Source organism: Sarcophilus harrisii, chromosome 6 (genome assembly GCF_902635505.1).
Source record: "Sarcophilus harrisii chromosome 6, mSarHar1.11, whole genome shotgun sequence".
Lineage (NCBI taxonomy): Eukaryota > Metazoa > Chordata > Mammalia > Dasyuromorphia > Dasyuridae > Sarcophilus > Sarcophilus harrisii.
This window is the reverse complement of record NC_045431.1, coordinates 29,248,775-29,274,960: the sequence shown is the minus strand read 5'-3', so window position 1 is coordinate 29,274,960 and position 26,186 is coordinate 29,248,775. Positions and strand designations below refer to the sequence as shown.

Genomic DNA, 26,186 nt, shown 5'->3' with positions numbered 1-26,186 from the left:
TTGTCTTTGTTATTTCTAAAAGAATTTGTAATTAAAAAATCCAAAATTATAGATTGTGTACCGATTGTCTAATGTTTAATCTTTATTTCCATTTACAACTATATCTGTCTTTGTGGAATGAAATCCTCTTTAGGATATAGACTGACACATTTAATTTCAGAAATCCGTCACCTCCAAGCTATGGTATAATTAGAAGCCTAGATCTGTCCATCTCATTTCTTTTTTTTGACTCCTGAGTACATTTTTACTGTGGAAAGTTTCCAAGAAGCTTGTCTCTGGCCTTTGATGCCTTATTCAGGCAACAGAGCAAATTACTGTCCAAATTTGAGCAGGGGTTATTGACCTAGTTTTAGGCTTAGGTATCTGGTCATTTCAGTATTTCAAAAATACTTTTATTTCACTTGCCCTGGAACGTTATGAATAACTGGTGACTTTGTTTGGATTTTTGTTCCGACTTGGGGTTTTAATTTTTGTTCCCATTCTATTTTCAGACTCCTTTGGTCTGTCTGACCTACTTGAGTGAGTGCTATTAGTTGACAACGTCTTGGAAGGACAAAAGGAACTTTACCATCTGTACTTTCTACCAAAGACCTGGGAAAAGTAAGTTATTTTCTAACTTCCCTTAAAAAAAAAAAAGCTGTTATTATTTCTTCAAAGTTTAGGGTGAACATTGTTTCTGTGACATCCATGGCTCATTCAACTCCTAGGGTGGGACTTTCTGCCTCCACTGTGATTTTTTTCAAAGCCAAGAGGGGAAATCGGTGGATCTGTTCTATAAAGAATCTCCAAGATATTGGATAACCTTTTACAGCAGGCCATTTCTGCTGGGTTTCACACATGGGGCTCTTCACGTAGTGAGCGAACCTTTATCTGGTTTGAAATGGATGGATTATACCTCCCAGGCAAGCTAGTATCCTGTGGTGCAAGAGAGGACAGAATCTAAGCCTCTTTTCTCTGTCTCAGAATTCAGGATACCTCATGTATGTAAGAAAAATATAGTAGTTGCAAGTGACTCTTCTTAATTGAAAAAGAACAAAAATAGGATATGGAAATACTGAATTGCTGATTCACAACAGATTAATCAAATGGTTTAATCCTGGGAGGAAATTGATGATCCATTCAGACCCCTGGTTTTTGCATCTATTTCTGGTATTTTGAGTATACTTTAAAGTTAATGCATAAATGTTTTTTACTCTCCTGAAAAAAAAAATGCTTTCCTGGTAGAAGGTTCAATTCTGCCAACTGAGAGTTCTGATAAGATGATGGAGTGAACATGAAAGAAAAATTATAAGATAAGTTATGCAGTTTGAAAGTCTTAATTTACACAATTTATGACTGAAACATGGCCAAATGCTGGGAAAAATGTAAAAAATCATTTCTGACATTTCTCAAAGAATCCGTTATGGATCTATTTTCTTTCCAGCATAAAAATACTTGATAACTAATTAAATTATGTAATAGCTTGCCTTGTGTTTTAAGACTATACATCTATTTCACCCATGGCTTCTTGGATCCAGAAGGTTTCTCATAGGTCACCTAGTCAAACCATCTTTTCTAAGTGGGAATTCCTTTTGCAGGCTCCTTATCAGATTGTCGGTCATCCAGACTACCTTAAATGACAAAAATGTCCCTTCTTGTGAGGCAGTTCATTGGGAGGAGGCAGCTATGATTATGCAGTGACAGAATACTGAAATAATTTTTGAAAACATGGACACCTATACTATAGAAATTGAGCCAGGGACACTGAATAGTAAAAAGATAGAATCAGTTTTTACGAGTTACATTTTTATACATCACGTATTGTTTTTGTCTTATGTTAGGCATTTTGTAATAATTATAAAGAAGCAAGTGTTTTTAGTTCTGAAATATCTTTGAAGGTAAAAAATATGTCTGTGTGTAACGAATGCAAATGAAAGTATAAATGAAGCTAGATTTATATTGCCAGGCATTCTGGAATATATTAACGCTGAAAGAGATTCATTGGTAGTCAGATTTGCTTCAAGCAATATTGAAACTCCTTAGAATTTGTCCATATTTTTTCCATGACTAGAGGTGATAGTCTTTCTACTGGATAATAATGCTGTTGAAATAAAGACTTTGGAAATCTTCCCTGGGCGCTGGATCCCTTTTATAATCAATAATATTATCATATAGAAGCACTAGATTGGCAACAATCCAAACTGTTGTCAAGGGAATTAAAAAAAAAAATTCAGGGATGTCTTTTAGGATCCCGGGATGGGATGGTCATGTAGTTTTTTTCCAGTGCAAAAAAGAAAAACTTGTATAATTTGCTATTTTGTCTTTGGTACAACTTTGAATCAGGAATAAATTGATAGAGTCCTTTTGTCTTCCCCCCAAAAAAGGAAGCATGTTGCCCTCGAGTTCTTAAGAACGATTGAGTGTTTGGAGGGTGCTTACTCCTGTGTGATTGTGGGTAATTCGCTCCTCCTCTCGGGGTCTCAGTTTCCTCAGCTGTAATAGAGTCTAGACTAGATTGCCTCTGAGGGACTTCCCAGCTTTAGATCTGTGATACCATGAAAATGCCTGTGACTCTCCAGTGCCTGGCACCCTTGAAGCTTAATTAGAGCTTTTTCAGTCCTCCTCCTTTCTTTGGCTAAATTGCCTTTCTCGTTGCTTTTTTGTTTGCCTTTCTTTGGTAGGGAGCTAAAGTGGGATATTACCAAATCTCATAACACTATAAATTCAGTGACAAAAATGAAATATCTTTAATTTACTGTCCTCAGGAAAAAATATTTTCCATTACTAAATTATTAACTGTATTAAATGAGAGTATTGAATCAAGTAAAAATCCTTTTGGCTGGTGGTTAGGGGGTGTAATTGTTCTGCTGTGAGATCTAGCCCTCCTTAGCAACTTTGTCCTCCCTCTTTTAAAAACCCTCTGCACAGGTATGAAAGCTGCTTGACTCTTGTTGACAAATGGAGCCTGAGTAAGCAATATATTACAGAGAGGCCTGTGAAAGCAGGGCTCCCCTCTCTGCTGAGAAGCTGTTTATTTGTCGGTTCACAAAGGCCAGACAAGGGCCTTTTCTGAAATTTCTGTTTGGTGGCCCAGCATTTTCAAAAGTAATCAGTCATCTGATCTTTCTTCCCCTGTTTGTTTTTGCTTTGGAGGAAAAACGAACCCCTCTATAACTTGGATCCCCAAATAATTTGCTTTTACATATTCAAATACTCCTTCCCTTGTTCCCTTTCAACCTCTTCCAAGAAATACCTTGAAAATTTTCCTCGCACACCTAAATGGGGTTATTTGAGGTGAATTCATTACTCAGCAAGCATTTATTGGGGAAGGAGGAAGGGGACAAGCATTTACATGGTGTCCATTATGCGTTGAGCGCTGTGTTCAGGGCTTTTACAAATATTTTCTCATTTTACAGTTGAGGAAACTAAGGCAAACAAGGGTTAAAGCGGTAACTCAGTAGTATCAGAAGTCATTTTTGAACTTGGGACTTTCTGACTCCAAGGCTTTCCATGATAATTTATTTTGAAAGTGGGATGGTCTTTGAAGGGCAGCTTCATGGATGGAAGGACTGACCTTAGCATCCGGAAGAAAGTCTGACACATATATGGATGAGCAAGCATTTTAACCCCTCTGTGCCCAGGCAACTCCTTGAGACTCTTAGGGTACAGAAGAAGTGTTCTGTATTGACAGGGGAACTTCCATAAAAGGAAGTTCTTGAATGGAATGTTGGATTTAGAGACTAGCAGTTATAAAATGAAAAAATAAAAACTTTGTTGCATATATCTCAATAGGACATAAAACTCAAATGAAGTAATATATGCTAAAGGGCTTTGCAAATCCCGAAGTACTAATAGAAAGGCCAGTTATTATTTGAGGGTCTGTTATTCTTCTTGCTCTTTATAGTCAGTTTATGTGTGTGGTCAAGTTTTTGTTATTTATTTGTATTAATTTAATTGAGTTTATGCCACAAATGGCATTTTAACTTATTGAAGTAAAACATTATTTTAGAAAAATCACTACCAAAATTAACGCAAGGCATTGATTTTTCTCTTTTCATTAAAATACATTTGATTATCTTCGACTTCAAATTGCTAAGCTGCTACGGACCTTGAAATCCTTCCTTATATGCAGTTGATTATGTCCTTGGTAATACTGATCTACCATAAACCAGCATAAAACAACTGGTTCTCTGAGCCATAGACTTTCTACAGTGTGTCATGTTTATCTGTCTCTTCTTTTCATGTACTAAATTTAATTTAAAAGTCTTAAAAATTGCAGAAGACACAACCTCTTGAGAACTTTTGTCCTTTATCATTTCTGTTTTATGACAAAACATTTATTTCAAATTAAAATTAAAATGTTCTGTACTTGAGTTTAAAAATGATCAAATATTTAGGGAAAAGCTAGAAAGGGCTAGACAGAATTTCAGGTGAAGGAGTCCTAAGGAGGGATTTTCAGTTGATTGTAAGCTCAATGTGAATTAGTGACATCATATTGCCATTATGATGGTAAGGGGGTCTTCTGGGCTCTGTGTTCAGCACTCTGTCTTCTATGTCACACTGCCTCTCCATTATATTGTGATTGTACATCCTAACCAGCCCTCAGTTTCCCCATTTGTAAAATGAAAAGAGATTAGATGGGGATTTCTCATATCTAGCTCTAAAATGATGTGACTGTGTGGTACATGCAAAATTTCCATTTCATTTACAATCAAGTGGACATTTATAAATAGCTCCTTGATTTCAGGGAGATAACCAGATTGATTAGTTTCAGGAAATTCCTAGTTGTCACATTGAGTAGCTGAAACTAAAATTAAAATTAACTTCTCACTGGCAATTTTTGGAGATAGAAGGCTTTATTTTGCTGACTAATTACTGTGGCATAAAACAACACAATCTCTTGCTTATAAAATGCATGCTGTGTAATTTCTTCCCCTTTTCCCAAAATAAAAAATCAGTGCCTGGAATTGAGGTTCATCCATACATAAGTCTTCCTTCTTCAGGAAGTAGGACAGTAATCTGTCTACTTAGGAAGTAGACAAAGGAAATGTTTCCCCAATTTAGATACAGTAATTGTTAAGCAGAATATTGGATTTACACTAATGATAATAAGTACCACGTATATGCATTTGTATACACATATTTACACATATGTATATGGAGGAAGGGGGAGAAGGGAGAGATGGAGGGAATGACAGAGGGAATAAGAGAGGAAGGGAAGATAGGAGGGAGGGAGTACACTTAAGGTTTGTAAAGCACCTTGCAAATATTATTTTATTTATCCTTATAATAGTACTGGAAGGTAGTTGCTCTTACTGTCCATTGGGAGAGAGAGGTAGGAGGTGAGGCAATTGGGGTTAAGTGACTTGTCTAGAGTCACACACCTAGTAAATATCAATTGTCTGGGGCTGGATTTGAACTTGGATGCTCCTGGCTCCAGAGCCTGTGTTCTCTCTACTGCACCATGTAGCTGCCCCTATTGTCTCCATTTTTATAGCTGAAAAACTGAGGCAGACTGACTTTAAGTAATAAAAACAACAATAATATAAAAAATGAGCAAGTAATAATAATAATAAATAATAATCAATGGTCACAATGATAATAGTTAAAATTTTATAGCATTTTAAGATTTGCAGAGCACTTTATAAAGACGATCTCATTTGATCCTTGTAGCAATCATGAGTAATAGGTGTTATTATTATCCCCATTTTGTAGATAATGAAACCAAGGCCCAGAGATTAATTGACGTGGCCAGGGTGATATAGTAAATATTTGAAGCAGAATTTGAACTGAGATCTTCTGACTTGAATCCAATTCTATCCACTAGTGGCCTCTGGATTAGGAGAAGCAAGTTAAAAAAAAATCATGTTTTTTTTTGTTTGTTTTGTTTGGAGGCATAATTCCCTATTCTAATGGTTCTAGTGGGAGTGAGTTACCCACTACAAGATAGACACATAGATAGAAAATTGGACTTGGAGTTCAGGAGATTTGAGTTTAAATTCTGTTACAAATATCAGCTGGGAGACCCTGGGCACTTAATCACTTAAATTCTCCCAGACTAAATTTCCTAATCTGGAAAATGGGTATACTAGCACCTACCTCCCAGGGATGTGGTTGGGATAAATTAGATCACATTAGTAAAGTTCATCCCTTACATGAAAGCTCTGTTTAGACTCAAGTATCAAGATGCTGAGCTGAGGGAAGAGTATGGGCAGGCTCCTGGTACTGGCTCAGGAGGTGCAGCCAGGATGGAGATCACAGAGGGAGCTGTGAGAGGGAACTTGTCTCAGAAACAGAGTCGACAACAAGAAGATACCTGAAAAACTTATCTGATGTGCTGCTGAAGAATTGTCCCAGATGGCATTATGAGGGAGCTGCCTGAGGAGAAGGAGGAGAGGGCAGACAGATTAAGAGATTCGAAGGGACTTTATAGATCAGCAGGGATCACAAAATCCTAAATTTAGAATTGAACCAGACTTTGGATGTCGTCCAGTTTAAAACCTATGTCTTCCAAGAGAAGAAATAAAGTTGAAACTTGACCCAAAGTCACACATGTACAGGAATTGAATCTGCCTGGTTTGATGGCACATAGTAGGTACTTAACCAGTGTTTGTTGATTGCTTCCAAATTTAGCCATCTTGCTACTCTGTGCGTCATAAGTAACAGTGCTTTTACTGAAAAGCTCTTTGTGGGTGAGGTGATGACTTAAAGACAGACCTGGGTGAGACATGAATTAATTAATTCTAATTAATGCAGTTTATTTTAATGAATCTGTTCCATGAGATTTTGATTGTAAGCTTCCAGCAGCCAGGCATTTTCCAGTGTGACTCTGCCTGTTGTAGGAGGAGGTGTCATGCTTTGTGTGCACATGAGTACCTTGCTGCCCATTTGACGATGAGATTTCCAAAGTCATAGATCCTTCCTTTCTGATAATGGATGGGGGAGGTTTTTGTGAACTCCATTAGATATGAATATTCAGGAGGTTTTGTTTGAGAGTGAGGTGATGTTGGGAAATGGGCTCCTTCACCTTTGCCCCATCATTTGTAAGCTTTTAGCAGTATTGATCTGCAAGCCTGCGCTGTGCTGAGCAAATGTGAAATTATACTTCCCTTTGTTTCCATATTTTTTTCCTGCATCATTATGTTCTCTGATCACCAAGTTTTGAGAGACAGCAAGACGGAGATCCAGCTGGTTATTGATATTTGGCATCCTTGCATAGGAGCCCCTACCTGAGATTGTTACAATCATATAATTTGTGAGAATGAGGAAGTCAAAGGACAAAGATGAGGAGCCTTGCTCACGGATGCCAGTCCTGCTTTTTTAGCACATGTCCCGTAGAGAAATTCTAATGTGGACTATTAGGCAGCATGCTGCATGATAGAGTATTAGATTGAAGACCTAAGTGCACTTTTTGGAGCCACTATTTACCAGCAGTCACTGAATAGCTTCAGCCTGTAATGTGAACTTGAACAGATTTCCTTTCCCTACCTCACATAATTGTAGATAGTAATTATATTAACACTTGGTTCATGCTAGGGAGAGGTTGATACTTGGGATTTGATTGGTGTTGGGGAACTCCCAGTATGAATATCTCTTCTTCCAACGGAGATGAGTATTTGTATATAAATGGGGGTGGGGGGTAAGGAATCACAAGCAAATTGCCTGGGGTCATCTACCTAGGTTTGATGTGTTACCTCTCTCATGAAGTATGGGTGAGATATAAAGTCCATGGAGGAGCACATTGCTTAATTCTGTTTGTATTAATTGGTGCCAGACTCTAGGGTTACCCTCTTCTGGATTGAATTGCTTAAAGATACTTGCCTAAAACTTCAAAGTTGGCCAAGAGGAGTTACTTTCAGATGCTATGTTTCAATCAATAAATCAGTCTTGTGTCTTGCAGAGCTGGCACTGGGCCACATATATCCTGGGGATCCAAAGTCTCAAAGAAACAGAGCTTTCCTCAAGGGGCTTTAATTCTATTATGAGAGACTAGATAGGTATCAAAGAACAATATTAATAATAAGGGAATTTGGAAGAGATGAAAGTACTAGAAGTGGAGGTGGGGTGGGGATCACATCAAAACGATACCAAGTGGAGTTGTGAACGAATCCAACCATTTTGGAGAGTAGTTTGGAACTATGCTCAAAAAGTTATCAAACTGTGCATACCCTTTGATCCAGCAGTGTTACTACTGGGATTATATCCCAAAGAGATTATAAAGAAGGGAAAGGGACCTGTATGTGCACGAATGTTTGTGGCAGCCCTTTTTGTAATGGCTAAAAACTGGAAACTGAATGGATGTCCATCAGTTGGAGAATGGCTGAATAAATTGTGGTATATGAAAATTATGGAATATTACTGTTCTGTAAGAAATGACCAACAGGATGATTTCAGAAAGGCCTGGAGAGACTTACACGAACTGATGCTGAGTGAAACGAGCAGGAGCAGGAGATCATTATATACTTCAACAACAATACTATATGATGACCAGTTCTGATGGATCAGGCCATCCTCAGCAACGAGATCAACCAAATCATTTCTAATGGAGCAGTAATGAACTGAACTAGCTATGCCCAGAAAAAGAACTCTGGGAGATGACTAAAAACCATTACATTGAATTCCCAATCCCTATATTTATGCACACCTGCATTTTTGATTTCCTTCACAAGCTAATTGTACAATATTTCAGAGTCTGATTCTTTTTGTACAGCAAAATAACGTTTGTCATGTACTTATTGTGTATCTAAGTTATATTTTAATATATTTAACATCTACTGGTCATCCTGCCATCTAGGGGAGGGGGTGGGGGTGGGGTAAGAGGTGAAAAATTGGAACAAGAGATTTGGCAATTATTAATGCTGTAAAATTACCCATGTATATATCATGTAAATAAAAGGCTATTAAATAAAAAAAAATTAAAAAAAAAAAAACGATACCAAGGAGAAGATGGTGTTTATACTAAGTTTTGGGAAAAAAACCAAGAGGCTAGAGTCCAGGCCAAGGAGTGGGGGTACAGAGGGGCATAGTCTAGGCCAGGGCACAGAATTAGCACTTAATTTTGTCCAAGTCGAGAGAATTCTAGTGAAAATGCAAATTGTCCAGCTATTCTGGAAAACATTGCTAGACGTAGAGAGTGTCGAAGGAGAGGGTAGTTTTAATTATTGGGAAATGAAGGTGACATATTATTTGAAATTCAAATTAAAAAACAACTAAAAGATAAGCGGGATCTTATTTTGAAGTTTCATTCTGGAGAAGTTCTAGTTTTGAAGAATCTAGAACCAAGCTTCTCAAACAGAGGGTCAAGTAATTGTGGAAGTAATGAAAAATTTGGCAACAGTAAAAGATATCAAATATTCTGCTAAGGTTTTTATGCTTAATGTAAAAATAAGCAAGTATTATCTTTCTCATTAGTATGCAAATTTGCTTTCATTTTTAATAAATAATAAAATCATATGTGTACCAGAGAATTGTTTTAAAATAAGTTTATGATTTACTATCAGTAAATGTTTGAGTACCTCTATACCTCTGATTATGTAAAACTTTCTTGGGTGAAAAGGGATCCCAAGTGGAAAAAGTTTAAGAAGCCTTGGGCTCAGAGATAGAATTGGCCGGAGAAACCTCATTAATAGAAGGCTGAAATGAAGTGCTAAGGGTGGTTGTGAATTGTGAATCAACAAAGACTTTCAGATTCTGTTGTAATCAGTCTATCAGCTTTTATAGATCTTTATTTTTTGTATTAACTTTTTATTTTTCAAAATACATACAGAGATAGTTTTTAACATTCACCCTTGCAAATCTTTTGTTCTAAGTTTTTCTCCCTCTCTTCTCTCTGCCCTAGACAGCTAGTTATCCAATATATGTTAAACACTTGTAAATCTTCTAAACATTTTCCCACAATTATCATCCTGCACAAGAAGAATCAGATCAAAAAGGAAAAAAAATGAGAGAGGAAAAAAAAAACCCAACCAAGCAAGCAGCAACAATAAAGGAGAAAATGCTATGTTGTGATGCACATTCAGTTCCCACAGTCCTCTCTCTGGGTGCAGATGGCTCTGTTGGAACTGACCTGAATCATCCTATTGTTAGAAAAAGCCAGTCCATCAGAATTGATCATCACATAATCTTGTTGCTGTGTACAATGATCTCCTAGTTCTCCTCATTTCACTCAGCATCAGTTCATGTAAGTCTCCTCAGGCCTCTCTGACATCATCCTGTTGATCATTTCTTATAGAACAATAATATTCCATAACATTCATACTCATTCAGCCATTCTCCAACTGATGGGCAGCCACTCTGTTTCCAGTTCCTTGCCAGGATAGCATCAAACATTTTTGCACATGTGGATCCTTTTCCCTTTTTTAATGCTATAAATCTTTAAAAGAAGTTTTGCTTTTGCTTTGTACTCTGCTTGCTCAGAATTGGAAGTGATTTTTCTTTTAATGGAAAGTATTATTCAAGAGGATCATTACTTCTGGCCTCTGAAATACTCTGGGGTGTTGCTGCATAACAATGTTCCTGGGCTGTAGAACTCAAAGAGTTTCCCTGGGGCTTGATTTCCTAACTTGCATTTGTTGCTGTGTCTGGAAAAAAAGAACTAGGTGAATAATTCTTCCTAATCCTGCATAGAAAGTGTTGGTGCATACAGCCAGATGAGAGACTTTCTTATTTTTATTCTATATAGTCTCTCTCGAGGTGGAATGAAAAGACAATCACTAAGAAATATTGGTGTTGTACCAGGGCCAGCAAGGAATAAGAAAGGCTCTTCTAGGTTGTTGTTATTCAGTGAATCACCAGCTTTTGACTGTCACAGGTTATTTATTTTTCTTTAAAATTTTAGCACAAGCCCTTTTGCTCTTTTTCCCTGGAAGATGTTGTATGTTAAGTTGTTAGCAAAGTATCAATGAGATAAAATATTTTTCTGGCCAACTTTTTTTTTTTTTAAATCATAGTGAAACTGGGCGTGGGGCCCGTTTGCTTATTGGAGAAAATTGGGACTGAAATTTTCTGACACTGAAAAAATGGGAACAATAAAAAAAGTTAAACTGTTTTCTTAACTCTGGATGGAGTTTTGTTTTTTGTTTTTTTAATTAATTCACTTTGATTTAAATCAGCATTACCTTAGGGATTTCATGGAGCATCCCAGGATTGATAAAGCCCATTCCTGGGGGGATGTGCATGATCAAACTCATTCTTTTGATGGTACTTTGTGAAATGGACACTCAAACCTACTGACTACTGAAAGCATCCAGCAAACGTTTGTAGAATGAATGAGTGAATAAATCAGTGAACAAAGGAAAATCAGTAAAGTCAAGGTATTTTAGCCAGTAAATACAAACTGCTTAAATGAAAAGCCTGGTACTTTCTTCTTTTCAAGAATCTTTCCGAGAGGTCCCTTCCAGTGCCATTGCTAGAGCTACATATAAACTTAGCTAACTTTCTGGGAAATGTTTCAGGACTTAACTCATAGTTAGAAAAACCCATAGTAGATGGCCAATCTCTTGATTCAGGAACTGGAGTTTTGATGTATTCAAAGACTGGTTGTGCCCTGCTTTTGATTGAGTTTAGAAAACATCTCTATATAAGAACATCCATTCTACTTTCTGCCCCATTGCTGTTGACCATAAGGGCTGATATCTTCCATCTGAACCCTCTCTTATCTCAGTGATAATATCGGGAACTATTGCCACCCTGGGATTACTAATCGAAGCCACTTTAGTATTTTTTTTCCTTGGAGGAGCAAATGAGCTTAAAATCTCCAGGCACCCCATAAAAGTGAGAAGTTTACAGATGCTTGGGGAAAGTCTCTGTATAGAATTATTGACAGTTTCTTTGCAGTTTTAGTGTTTACTAAACTCTCTGAAGACTCTTGAAAACTTCTCATTGACTCTCTGAAAAATCATCATTGAGTCAATGAAAGCAGGAATATTCTCAGAGGATTATGGGGGCTAAAGCCACAGAGAGTTTCATATTTTAATAAACCTGATCCATATTTCACATGCCCTAGATTCATTGAGAATTCTCATCAGGCATTTGTTGTTGCCCAGTTCAGAAGTCTCCTGGCATGGTGGAGTTGGGCAGCTTTCACATGGGTCAGGGGAAGACCTTGGAGCTCTGGGTCAAGGATGATGGGCTGGTTGCTTGCATAGTATTCCACTTGGTGTATAAAATTATAAACTCTCCTCCCTTGCTCATCAGCGGTAGAGTGATAGCCTCTGTTTCTATTGCCTTGCATAAGACAAAGTTCAAGCCAGGTATGGGCTGCTATTGGTCTGCTAACAGCACCTGGACCAAGGACAAATGTGATCGCCACAACGAGCCCCTACCTCTGACCTCTTTCTTCTTTTTTCTCCTTCAGGCCTTTCTGGGCTGTTGTAGCTCTCCGTTCATTTCTGAGACTTCTGAACTCAACAGCATTTATTGTTGTACCTTTCTTTTAGCTCATTGTGATTTGGGCGAGGGGCGGTCACAATCCCAGATGGAATGGCAGATTTTTAAGAACAAGAATCATGGCCCCCCCTTTTTTTCTTTTGGTATAACTTTTCCCTTCAATCTCTAGCTCTTAGGGTAATTGCTTAGAATTATAAGACTTGATGTTTTTACAGTGCCTTCACATTTACTAAACACAAGCAGGTACATTCTTTCATTTAAACCTCACACCAGCTCTGCAAGGTAAGTACTACCGGTGTTATTATTTCCATCTCACTAAGGAAACAGAAAACATGTGACTTGCCCATGCTCTGCTAAGTGACAGAGGCAGAATTTTTTTTTAGGCAGATCTCTTGATTAAAAGCCCTGTACCTCTCTACTTTATTTAGGCAGCCTACTGAGGTGAGCAAGGAGCACTGAACCTCTTGTTACTTTCTGCCAATGGGACCATAGCCATAGCATTGAGCCTGTTTGTGCCTCAGTTTTTTCCAGAGTAATATGGTGCTGGTAATATTTGTAGCACCTAACCCATGAAGCTGTTAGAAAGTTCACATGAGATAATGTTTATAAAACCCTTTACAAACTGTAATATACTTCATAATCTCCTTTGTCATTGTTACTATTATTATTACAGCATGTTTCTTCTCCTATAACACATTGTCTCTCACTAGTCACTCAATAAATATTTGCAGACATATTGATTGAGCATACCCAGGGATATATAGTACTCTACCAGCCAGTTATTATCCTTGAGATGCTTCCAATAAAAAAAGAGGACAGTGATAGAATAATCAATATAAAATATATATTAAGTGGAAATAGAATAGGAAAAGAGAGAAAAGGTGGATTTTGTTAGTATCAAAGGGGAAGAAAGTGAAAAAAGAATAGTAAAGGGAAGTCTAGAGAGTTGACTGTCCTATTCCATTTCATTATTCAGCCAGCATTTAAAAGTTTAAGAGAGGGTACTTCAGTTAATCTATAATTATTCTATATGATTCAGATTATTCAAATTTTATTTGTCTGACTTAGTTACAAGAATGAGTTGGTTTTGTTGTTGTTGTTGTTGTTTGTTTGTTTTAAATTCATTTGAGAGATGCCCTCTTTCATATAGTAATTTTGGCTTCACTCAACCTGATCTGGGGTTTGCTTCCCACTTTTGCTATTTGCTACCTGTTTGACTTTTGACACTTCACTTGTCTTGATTTTCTTAGTTTCTTAAGAGGAAGTTGCTTCAAGTAATCTTTAAGATCTTTCACTGGGTCTTGTGATACTAGCAAATGTTTGCTGTTTTGAGGGTCATAATAAGATAGTGTATTTTAAGGGTTCTGTACTAAAGTATTTCATTGATAAAGTGGAATGTTACATTAGCATGTATTAAGTATTATGTATTATATAATTTGATACATATATATATATATATATTTGGAAATGTATTTGAGAGGCATCATTGTGTAATGGATAAAGAGTTGGATTCCAGTTCTACTTCTGATAGCCACTGGCTCTATGACTCCTAGGTAAGACACTTGAGTTCTCAATGTTCTAAGCAACTTTTTAAGACTCTAAAATCAGAAAAGTAGAGAGCTGAATGGGTAAAGGAAGTTTGTTATTGGGTGCTCCACAAACCAATGAAATCACAGGTACTAATGTTTGGCCCCCATAGGAATATTCTTAGACTAATATATTTATATAACAAATGGCATCCTCCTAATAGATCATTATTATTTAACCCAGTTTCTATTTCTTGTGAGAATTAAGTACAATTTTGGATGCTTTTCACTGGAACTTGACAATGCTATATATCTATCTTCCCAACCATCCTGATTATGCTAATAAATAATTTAATTATTATGGATTTGTTGCCACAGAAACATGTTGCAATGATCAGAAAGAAGGGGAAATGCTCATTAGCTATTTGGAAAGTCAGATAAGTAGCCATTTATTAATTTGTTTCAGCAAGATAAACTTTGTTAATCGCAAGTGATGGCCCATATAGTGGTGACTTAGAATGGGTAATCATAGATAAATGTGATAATGTGCATGTTTATAGAATCCAACAGCTTTCAAAGCGTTCATAGCATCATCAGTAATTTTTATCTAAAATATCAGTGTTTCTATGGCAGTAGCAATTTAATTCAGATGCATTTCCATTTAATCTGTAAGTAGAGAGAAAAATACATTATTTTCTAAAACATAAATTTTTATCATAAGTAGAAAGAAATGGTTTGGGGGAAGTTATGAAAAATTAAAATTTTATATTTTTGTTGTTGTTCAACAACAACAACAGTTGTGCCTGACTCGTCATGACCCCATTTGGAGTTTTCTTGGCAAAGTACTGAAGCGATTTACCATTTCCTTTTCCAGATGAGAAAATGGAGGCAAATAGGGTGAAGTGACTTGCCTAGTTAATAAGTATTTGAGACCAGATTTGAATTCTTTCTCACTCCAGGCCTGGTACTTTATCCACTGTGCCACTAGCTACTTCCTCCCACAACTGATATTAACTTTATTTAATAACATCTTCTAAAAGACATTCCAGGTGATTCTTAAGTTAAAGAAATCGAGTTTCCATTTTTCTTTCATGGTAGAAACATTATTGAGAACAAGCTTTCCTGATGTCTTTCACATAAATTAATATAAAAGATGAACTAAACTATTTTGTCTTGCAAATTTCTATGGTTTATTTTATTGTTAGGATGACTGCAGTAAATTGATTGCAGTGACAGTGTATCAGGTGGGGAGTGATGGCCAGCATTTTGTTTTAATTTTCAGTTTTTATAGCTATGTTTTGTTTTTGCATCATCTTCATTCCTGAATATATCCTTTTTCCCCTTTACCCAGCAAAATATTCCTCGTAACTAAGATTTAAAAAGCGAGGGGGGAGGAGGAGGAGAAGCAGTTCATTCAGATAAAAGTAAAACACAAATCAAGTCTGACCACATAGACAATGTTGTAGTTACTGTATATATATTTCTTTGCTGATACAAATCTATGTTTTTTTTCTGAATTTCTCATTCACCCTTTCTTATGGTGCAATCATATTTCATCACCTTCGTGTGCTACAATTTGTTCAGGAAAGGACCTACAAGCAAATACAGTTTTGATCTTTTTACCCTGTTGTTTTTTTCAGAACTCCCTTTTACTTCTCCTAGATCTCTCCCGGCCAACATTCGAGTCATTGTGTCACTGGCTCTCTTCTCTCCCCACTTTTCCTAAGCTTTATGTCATTTAAGCGTTTTCTCTTTTGTGACTCTCCTTCTCCCCTACCATCCCTTTCCCTGAGTAAGTGATCACTGCAGTGAACCATTATTGTTGTGAAAAAAGGCTGGAGAAGAAAGAGCTTATTGTATGGAAGACTACATTGCCCTTAGTGAGCCTAGTGCTGTTTGAAATCCGCCACTTGCCTTTTCTGCTAAAATGACTATTGTTGTTTTACACACACATTTTATAATCTTTGTTCCAAATTTATCAATCTCTTATATGCAGGTGAAATTAAGAATGTGGACAGGTTAACATACTCACAAATGAAATGACTGATACTTTGAATGTAAAATTTATGATTTAACATCCTATTAGAATCCAGTTGTAAAAGATCTCCCAGAGAAGTATTTCACTGCTCAGTGTAAAACATAATTTTGGATTACATAGATGGGTAAAAGGAAAAAGATGACACTGAAGAAATGTTAGCTGAAGACTGTGATAATATGATAATATCTGGGTAATTACTGTCAATAATATCCCTATCCAGACAAATTTCCATTGAAAATATGCCTTTTTAGGTAGTTTGCTTTTTATGAACAACACTGTCAAGCTGTCTAATTATATGCCACTTTAGTGTGGACTTTCTAAGTTTTATAATGGCAGCTTGGCAATAGAAAATAGATTTTCCACTTGAATGTGTAAAAGAATCCTGAGTTTAAAGAATCAGTATTTTTACGATAATTTTAGAGAGAATCACTTTAACATTTCTGTTTTCCATCACTGCTTTTCACTTGTGAAATGTTTTAATTGTTCCCATAAAGTTAAAGCGTGTGTTACTGTTTTTTTCCCTCCAATTGAAGAATTCCTCACAAATTCTTCTTTCCTGAACTGCTACTGCCAAATATTAGGGATGAAATTGAACATTAAAAAAAAAATAATAATCTGAAACAGTGGAAAACCCCAAGGTTTTAAAGGAATAGCTCGATGAGATTGAACATTAAAAAAATAATAATCTGAAACAACGGAAAACCCCAGGGTTTTAAAGGAATAGCTGGATGAGATTGAATATTAAAAAAATAATAATCTGAAACAATGGAAAATCTCAGGGTTTTAAAAGAATAACTGAAGCTGTGTACATTTAAGATCTAGTCTTTGTGTTCATGTTTATTTTTGTTTATTTTTAACTTTGACTTTCTTTGTTTGGCTATGTGACAAACTATTGACTATTGGATTGCCAATTAGATTGCTTAATTAGCTTAAGAGCAAATTAGGAAACACTTCAGGTATTCAGGAAAACTTTATCCTACAAATTTTGTAAACTATTAGGTTCTTTACAAATTGAGTGGCAGGCCTGAAGTGAGAAAGAATTCAAATCTAATCTCAAACACTAATTAGCTGTGGGACCCTGGGCAAGTCACTTAACCCTATTTGCCTCAGTTTCCTCATCTGGAAAAATATTAGGTTCTTAACATCTTCTCTGAGTTGTTTGCATGTTGTCTCCTCCCATTAAATTGTGACCTTGTAGAGGGCAGAGATATTTTTTGCTTTTTTGTGTGTTCCTTGCCATTAGTACGTACCCTGCCTAGTACATAGTAGGCAATTAATAAATGCTTGTTGCTAATTTGGACATACAGTTCTAGATTATATTACATAAAATCAACCAATAACTCATTAATTTCATTTCCCAAGAGCCCATGATACTATCTCTCCTGCTTCATTTATACTAACTCTTTGCTGCTCATATTTATACCAAGGCAGCAATGGTGCTCCATTTGTAGATGAACTTATTCAACCTGTCCTGTCACATGCCAATGCCTGGAAAATAGGCATTTTTCATTCCCTTGGTTCGGTATACATTGTTAGACATCTCTTTTGTGGAAGAAAATCTCCTACTGTCCAGGAGCTCCATGAAATTTGTAACATCATCTGTGACTCACTGTTAAAGAGAATCCTAAATGGCTATTCCTATTTCTTACTGTGGAATAGGGGTAGACCCAATTTTTCTTTTTTCTTAATTACATTCTTTCAATGAACAACAACAACAAAATCTACTTTCTCTGTATCCTATTTCACTCCCTCCCCTACAGTTGAGGGAGAAAGGAAGAAAGAAAAACAACAAATACACACGTATAGTGGAGTAAAATAAATTCTCACATTGGCTACATCCAAAGCATATATGTCTCATTTTATATCTGGACTCCCATTTCTCTATCTGAAAGTGGATTTATTGTTTCATCCTCAGTCTTTGATTTAAGTTCCCAAGACTTCAAATCTGTTTGTCTTTACTATGTTCTTGCAATTTTAAAAATTGTTCTGGTTATGCTTACTTCACTGTGCATCAGTTCATGGAAGTCTTCCCGGGTTTCTCTAAAACTCTCTTTTTTTTTCATTATATTTGTATAAAATAATTTGTTTAGCTATTCCTCAATTAATGGGCATCTTCTCGTGCCCTAGCTTTTTACCTGTATAAAAGAGGTCCTGTAAATATTTTTGTATCTATGGGCCCTTTTTCTCTTTTTGTGATGTGTTTGGCCCACAGATCTAGTAATTCTTTGAGTTTTCAAAAGCACAAGCTTTTGCTGAGGCTGTCAACTGGGAAAGGCCTTGGGTATAAACACAGTATAGAACATTTCTTATCTGAGGATGTTCCTGAATAAATATTCAGAGACTCATTAAAGGAGGGCTGGAGTTCCTGTGGGTTGGTAGCGGTTTGCATGCTGTCTCCTACTTCGAGTTCCTTGGGAGGAGATACTTCCTTTTACCTTCCCCATCATGGAACAGGTGCTTAGTGACTGACTGGGAAGGTAATGGGTTTCCTCCTCTAGAGAAGTCTTCCCAAAGGCTGGATGGCCTCTTCTCTGCTATGCTGTAGGTATGAGTTGTACCAAGTGGCCTTGGAACCAGGTTTTGTGGACTGATGACAGTAGATTAGTGAACTCCTGCAGCTGCCCCAGAAGTATGATGTAGATGGGAAAGAGAAAGCAGCTTAGTTGAATGAAAGAGCAGCAGAATGAAGGAAGGCATGGATTGTGGCTTTGCCACTTAACTGCCTGAATGACGGAGTTGGATCAGGAGGCCTTTGAGATCTCCTTGAAAGAAACTCAAAATGTGCCTCAGTTTCATGCATACAGCTTTGGTTTTTATAGTGATGGTGCCATGAAAGTTGGAAAAAGGAGGCAGAAAGTGCTAAAAATCAGTTTTTACTTAGTTTAGCTATATCAGTTTACCAATTGGTATTTTGAATATGCTTTCTGGAGTATCACTCATTTCATAGTCTCCAGGTCAGTCATCACTGGGTACTGACCTGGAGTTGTGGTTTAGTTTGAGTCATCTTTTGGTGGCCTCATTTTGGGGTTTTATCTCCACAGAGATAACTGGAATGATTTGCCATTTTTTGCCATTTCCTTTTCCAACTCATTTTATAGGGCAGGCAACTGAGATAAGCAGGGTAATTTGCCCAGAATCACATAGTGTCTAAGACTGGATTTGAATTCAGGTTCTCCTGATTCCAAGTCCTTCACTCTGTCCACTCTGCCATCCCTGCCCTGACCTGAAGAGACTCATTCCTTAATATATTTCTGGAAAACACACATATAGAATGGACTTATAAATTCTCAGAAGCCTTCTTTCTTTCATTTTTTGCATCTCTCTCATCTAGGTTGCCATATTACCTCTCTAGTGCTATGATGATTAAATTGCCTGGGTTTTTTTTTTTTGACACATTGCAGCATGCTGTATGGGAATCAGCCTCCTATTGTGATCTCCAGATGAATCATAGCAGGGTATGGGGGTGCGGGTGGGGGGATCCTTAGATTGACTGAGATAAAATTATCTCCTGCTTTTTAAAACCTAGTGAGATCACAATATAATTCACTTGTACAACTAGAAAATGAAACTTTTATTTTAACTGCTCTTTGCTTTTCATGAGGACCAGCAGAACAAAGAAGAATCTGGGAGCTTATGGGGTAGAGAAAGCTTGGGGAATGGATAGAATTTGAAGCAGAGCTGACATCTCCAAACTGATGAATTTCTTTCAAGGTGATTTATATTTTTACAAGGAAGCTAAAAGGATTGGATGATTGATTTCTAGATTTGACTTTATGAAATAACTCCATCGGGCAGGCAAATGGTTTGCATCCTCTGTTCTTGCTTAACATTTGTTTGCAGGCATCCTTGATGCTGGGTACATTAGAAATGCTCTTAAAGTGCAGTTTTAAAAAATTATTTGTTCTTTTGTCATGAAAAACTCTGTCCATTCTTGGTAACAGTGGGGTCCAGTTTGGAGTTTTTGCTTGATTTTCTTACAGTATTTGACGCTTGTCCAGAAAGCCTATTTGTATCCACGGCCCAACCAATACCATCTATCTTAGTTACCACCTACACCTGCCAAATGCATGTGGATCACCTGAGATATATGCAGATAAATTACCTAACACTCAGCCTCCTCAAACTTGAAATTTAATTGCTGCAGTATATAGAACTGATTGATGTATCTTTCCTCCAGTATTGATATTTTCCTTCATTTATGTGCAGACTTTTAGTTTTTTTTACAGTCTGATTTTGCATTACTTCCTCCTTCCCCCCAAATACACATTCTGCATTTCAGCAAAGTGGGACTTGTAATGTTCTTTTTGGTTTTCTGGAGGTCTTTGGACCAGTCTTTATTTCAGCAGGGTAATCACTATGAGCATAGCCAGGGATAAAGTCAGATTCTTTATTATCTCCTTGACAGTCTAGTTTCCTTGGCTGGGGCCTGGGCCAGCTTTCTGGAGGTCCTCCCGAATGTGTCTTGGTTTCTGTGGGGGAGGCAGGAGAGCCTCCACGATGATGGTCTCTGTCTTGAAGTCTATCTCAGTCCAGGAGCTTGTGCTCCAGCCTCCAGTTCTCTGTCCTCCCCAAGTCTGTTCGGGTCCCCTAGGGTGGTGGGAGATGGAATGAATATTGAGTCCAAGGGCTTGAGGAAGTGATCACGCCCTTCCTGATTTCTCAGAAAAAGGGGTGTGTGTGAAAACACCAAAGGGAAGTGGGGAGTCAAACCAGATTAGCGGGTTTCAGAAGGGTCTCACTTGAAACAGGTCTATATAAATCATATAGCAATATAGCACAGGCTATTAGTGATTGAACAAACAACATGAATCAACATGAGGAATTATACATGTCCATAAGTCCTAGAAATAGTCCAAAACCAATCTATTCCATTACTTCATGTGTCAGGAACTTCAATGATTCCTGCAGATTTTGAAGTCCTATATTAGTCTTATCATGTGTTAGGCAATCCAATGATTCTTGATGGTTTTCAAGTCCTGCAACAATCTTATGTCTTAGAGAATCCAATGATTCTTACGGGTTTTGAAGTTCTGTAACAAGTCTTATTATCAGCCATACTCTCTCAGGGTCAGATGTTTCTTAGGTCTTCTCCTTTGTTTCGAGGTTTTTTTCTTTTTCTGTTTCTCTCTCAAGGTGCTTGTTGGCCCCCATCTGATTCCTTCTCCATCTGTAGAGAGACAAGCAAACCCTCTCCCCCAAGCAGTTACCCTATATGGTCTCTTACATTCACCACTTTCTGGATCTCTCCACATCACCTGGCGATTGCCTACATTGAGCCAGAATTCTGGGAAATTCTTACAAAAAGGTACTTACTCAGAGGAACTGATGAGACAATGGTTATCTAGTTTAGAACTAGTTCCCCTAGTTCAGTTCATGTACTTAGTACTTAATATAGTTCTACAAGATTGATACCTATTCTACAAGATTCACGCCTAGGATGATGTAATTATAATAGAGCATATAAGCTGGGACAAACTCAGCCAGAGACATTTATTCTATCTCCCACCTTTGTGGTGACTGGAGGCTGGAGCACAAGCCCTCGGACTCAGGGAAACTTCAAGACAGAGACCATCGTGGTGGTCGTCCTGCTTCCCTCCCTGAGACCAAGCCTGTCTGAAGGGCCTCCAGAAAGCTAGCCAAGCCGCAGGCAAGGAGAAAGACTGTGAAGGAGACAGTAAAGACTTTTGGACTTTATCTCCTGGCTATTCTTGTGGTGATTATTCTGCTGAAACAAAGGCAGTCCCTAAGACGTCCAAAAAGCTAATCAGAGCACTACAGGGACTAACAGCCAAAGTTATAGTTTCTTTTCCCACCATTGCTGTAGAAACCAGTTTCCATGCCTGGATTTCATTCCTTCCTCATGTCTCCCTCTCAGAATCCTTATCTTTCTTTTAATATTCAACTCAGGCACCACTCCCTCTGTGAAATCTTCCCTGATTCTTTTAGTTAATAGCCACGATAATCATTTATAATAAGAAAAAGCAGGGAAATAATTCAGATTTATGAAAACACAAGAGTCTTATAATTCTATTTCAGTATTAGGTTGTCAGAGCCTGAATTAAGAGAAGGGTGGTTGTTTAAAGAGCCTGGACCTGTTAAACTTGGTAGAAATTATATGATGATGCATTGTCATCTGTAAAAAGTTAGCAACTTTTGAATACCTAGCAAGCCATGGATAGAATGAAATTTTAGAAAGTCATTGTTATTCACGGACTGACAGATGACAAATCCCTCATACTATCAATATAGGACTCAAACTCTTTTTGAAAACTCAACTCTTGAACTAGAACATCATCACGGGCCAAACTGTTGCCTGTGATTACCTGGATAGGGCACTGAATCACAGAAATATAAAAATGACATTTCTAATAGAAGTTACCACATATTTATAAATTACAAGCTCCATGGAACAAATAGCTCTTAAAATATAGATTTCTAACAGAGGAAACCAAAATCACATGGGAAAAAGATGAGGTAGATATCATTCCTATTGTGCTGTCTGCTACTGGAATTATACCAAGGATGCTTTCAGTGAGCCCACAGAATATGAGCTTATATCCTAATACTTTTATTCAACTGCAAAAGCAGTTATTTTTATCTATCCTTAAGATAGTTCAGAGAACATTAAATATAAAAGTAATTTGTTCCTGATTTGTTTTGGCAGGAACTTTGTTGAAAAGATGAGTCAAATTAATTAGAATAATAGTCACTGACATTCATGCAATTTATTTATTTATTTTTTTGCTGAGGCAATTGGGGTTAAGTGACTTGCCCAGGGTCATACAGCCAGGAAGTGTTCATTTATATAATTCTTAAAGCATTTTGAAGCCCTATTACTCTCTCCCTCCTTCAGGTACCTTGTGTTTGTTTAGCTATATACATAATATCACCCTTTAATAGATTGTAAACTCTTTGAGGTCAGGTCTGATTTATTTTGTGTTTTTATTTTATAGCATAGTGCTTTGCATATGCTATATAATAAATGGGGGGTTTGGGGTTGTTTTTCGTACCCACTTGTTATCTGGCACTAATGGCTTTAGAATTTTTTTTTCTTTTTCAACTTGTTTTCAATTATATTTGTATACCTCTTCCCCATTTACTTCTAACGTAATAGTCACAAATGCAAAATATAAGTCTAACATAATTTGCAAACGGATTGAGTTCTGAAAGTTAATAGATTAGTTGTATGTGTGTGTATGTATGTATATATATATATATATATATATATATATATATATATATATATATATATAAAAAACACTTTCCCCATCAAAATAGCGTTTTAAAAAAAGGTGGCCACCCTGCTATAAGAGGCAACTAGATGGCTCAGATAGAGTGCTGAGTCTGCAGTTAGGGAGACCTGAGTTAAAATCTGACCACAGACATTGGGCAAGTATCTTATCCTCTTTTGCCTTAATCCATTGGAAAAGAAAATGGCAAACCACTTTATGGACAGTGTGGCACATGGGGTCAGAAAGGCTCAGACATGACTGAAGAGCAATAACACTCTGCTGCTAAATGTTAGATGGGGGATTCAGACTCAAGTCTCCTGAAGCCAGATCTACCTTTTCTTCTGTCTCGTGCAGCACTTTAAGCTTTTTATGGCTAATTAGGGAATGAAAGGTTAAAGAAATTAGTGACTTTGGGAAGTACTTGGGGGAGACTTTTAGGGAGGCTGCCCATTCTTCAGAGCCCTGAAGGCAGGTGGGTAGCCATGGAACATCCTCGAATCTCGGTTAACCTCAGCTACCTCATCTAAAAATGGATATAAAGATGCTTCTTCCTTCCCAGAGAGCTTAAGATTTTCTAAACTCTTATATAAGTGATGCTGCCACTGGCCACTTAAATGTGCCTTGGGGTGGGAGGATGTGAAGGGAGGCTGACCACTTAAGTGCACTGATGTCTCTGGTCCTCGCTTGGAAGTCTGCCTTGGGCTAAAAGGTCACTCCTGCTCTGGCCCCAGCCTGGGATACATGGAGAAGCCTTTAGGAGGTCCCCCAGGATGGGGAAGTTGTTCCGGTGGCTCCATTTGTCCAAGTTCTCACCCTGTTCTTAGTCGACTTTTTGTTTTCCGCTTCCTCAGGATGATATCCCGCCAGCCTCTGAGCCATCCTTTTCTGAGTTTCCTTGGCAATAAAAGCAGCCAGGATTTCTCTCTGTCTCAGCTGGCCCTCAATTCCTCATTTCCCAGATGCACGTTCACAGGATACGGCTAATGTACTCCCTTCCTGATTCATTGGAGTAGAATCTTATCTATATTCTCTTCTGTCTCTTTACTTTTCTTCTTCTTGAACCATGTTCAAAAACACCTCAAGGTCTCAGAAAAGACCACTAGTCCCTCAAGCTTCCATTTTTCTCCTTTGAAAGCTGCTAGCTAGTTAATACACTAAAGTCCTCTCTTTTGATGTGTCAGAGATATGGCTTCTCATCCTGTTTACACTTAATCATGCATTTTCATAGTTGTTTTCAGATAATAGCACGTCCTTAATGCAAAGGAGTAACAACAGGAATGAGAATGTTGGGCTTAACAGAAGGGCCAGATAGTAGCAGAGTAGATAGTGAACCTTGTGCTGTCCCTGAGATCAGTGTGGGATTATTTCATGCTTCTCCCTACAGATGGATGGAGCGGCCGTTCCAGATAGACACATGCACAGACATGTTTGCATTTGTCTGATAGGCTGGAGTTCTTTTAGTGAGAAATAACTTTTCTAAGTGTTTTTGTATATTCTTTTCCACTTCATTTGATCACCTTGTGGTGTAGACTTAGTAAGTGGTATCATTTTTTGCCTAATGTTGAAATGAGAGGGAGAAATGAAAGGAAACAGTGAAAGTAGAAGGGTTACCATCTAGGTGTCTAATTTCAGATAAAGTAGGGAAGAAGCATAAATTTTGATGTGCCTCATCTCTGGAACACACTTCCTTCTTATTCATGGCTCTGCTCAAGTGCCATCAAAACTTCCCTGATTGTTTCCCTATTCCTCCCTCCATCTGCTTGTCTTTCTCCAACTCCCTACCCCTAGAAAAATGTTGTTTTCAATCATTTCATTTGTGTCTGGGGGCCCTTTTGGAGTTTTCTTGGAAAGCTGCTGGAGTGGCTTGCCATTTCCTTCTCCAGCTCATTTTATAGATCAGAAAGAAATGGAGGCAAACAGGGTTAAATGACTTAGCCAGTGTCACATAGCTAATAAGTGTCTATGGCCACATTTGAACTCAGGTCTTCTGATTCCAGACCCAACACTCCGTTCCCCCATTCTCCAATTGATGGGCATCCCCTTAGTGTCCAATTCTTGGCTACCCCAAAAAGAGCTTCTCTAAATATTTTTGTATATTCTTTTCCACTTTATTTGATCTCCTTATGGTATAGACCCAGTAAGTGGTCTCACTTTTGCGCTAATGTTGAAATTATTTTAACATTTCCCCCATATCAGATGATTTTTATTCTGGAAATTGTCTGTGAGAAAAATGGGACAAATACTTGCCTCTAGTGCTTCTATGTGGATAGTCAAGCACAGATTAGTTTTTTTTTATGTTTTATTTTTGGTTGGAGATTGTGTGTGTGTGTATGTGTGTGTGTGTGTGTGTGTACTCAAGAAGAAAAAAAGGGTTTTCATGGAAGACTTTTTCCAAAGTTTTAGATCTAGGTTCATTTATTTTAAATTGTTATTTTAAAGAATTTTTGTTTCCAAGGAGCTATTTCATATTTTCTAATGCTATGTATGATTATGACGCTAGATAGTAAACTTGCTAACATTCATCCAAGCAAAGTTGATTGACTGGAATAAAGAACCTACCAACTATTAAGAAGGTAAAACTTTTGGCCAAAAGTAAAGGCTCTCAAACCCTACCTCCCTTCCCTGGCCTGGCCCTAGGCATATTCATAATGATTCACAGAATCACAGTATTAGAGGAAAAAGGGGCCTGAGAGGTCAACTAGGACTTCCCTCTCTACTTTGCTTTACTTATAAGGAGATGTAGCCAAGATTATGTAAATCGCATAGCTATTCATACCACAACTTTTATAATTGATTATAAACCTCTCTAACAAATAAATTGTTAAATAGATGTTAGAGTGCCATGTGAGCCCAGAATCAAGATCCTTCATTTTGGCATCTCTGGAAAAAAATCTACTTTTCTTTTAAGACATTTATATCCTATGTTTGTAAATCAAGGTTTAACATCTGTAAGAGTCATCTGAAACATAGCATTTCTTCCTTTGAAGCTATTCAGGCCTTGTATAACCATGTTTTTTTGTGTTT

At 37.3% G+C, this 26,186-nt stretch overlaps 1 protein-coding gene across 9 annotated transcripts in view; it reads left to right on the top strand.

Annotated features, from left to right (window-relative positions):
• The window catches only part of APBB2 (amyloid beta precursor protein binding family B member 2), a 433,360-nt gene that overhangs the window by 157,756 nt on the left and 249,418 nt on the right, over positions 1-26,186 (top strand). For all 9 annotated transcript variants that reach the window (XM_031942132.1, XM_023506024.2, XM_031942134.1 and 6 more), the window contains exon 3: positions 492-600. The gene's annotated coding sequence lies outside the window, so the exon portion shown is untranslated. The remainder of the gene's footprint in view (positions 1-491; positions 601-26,186) is intronic.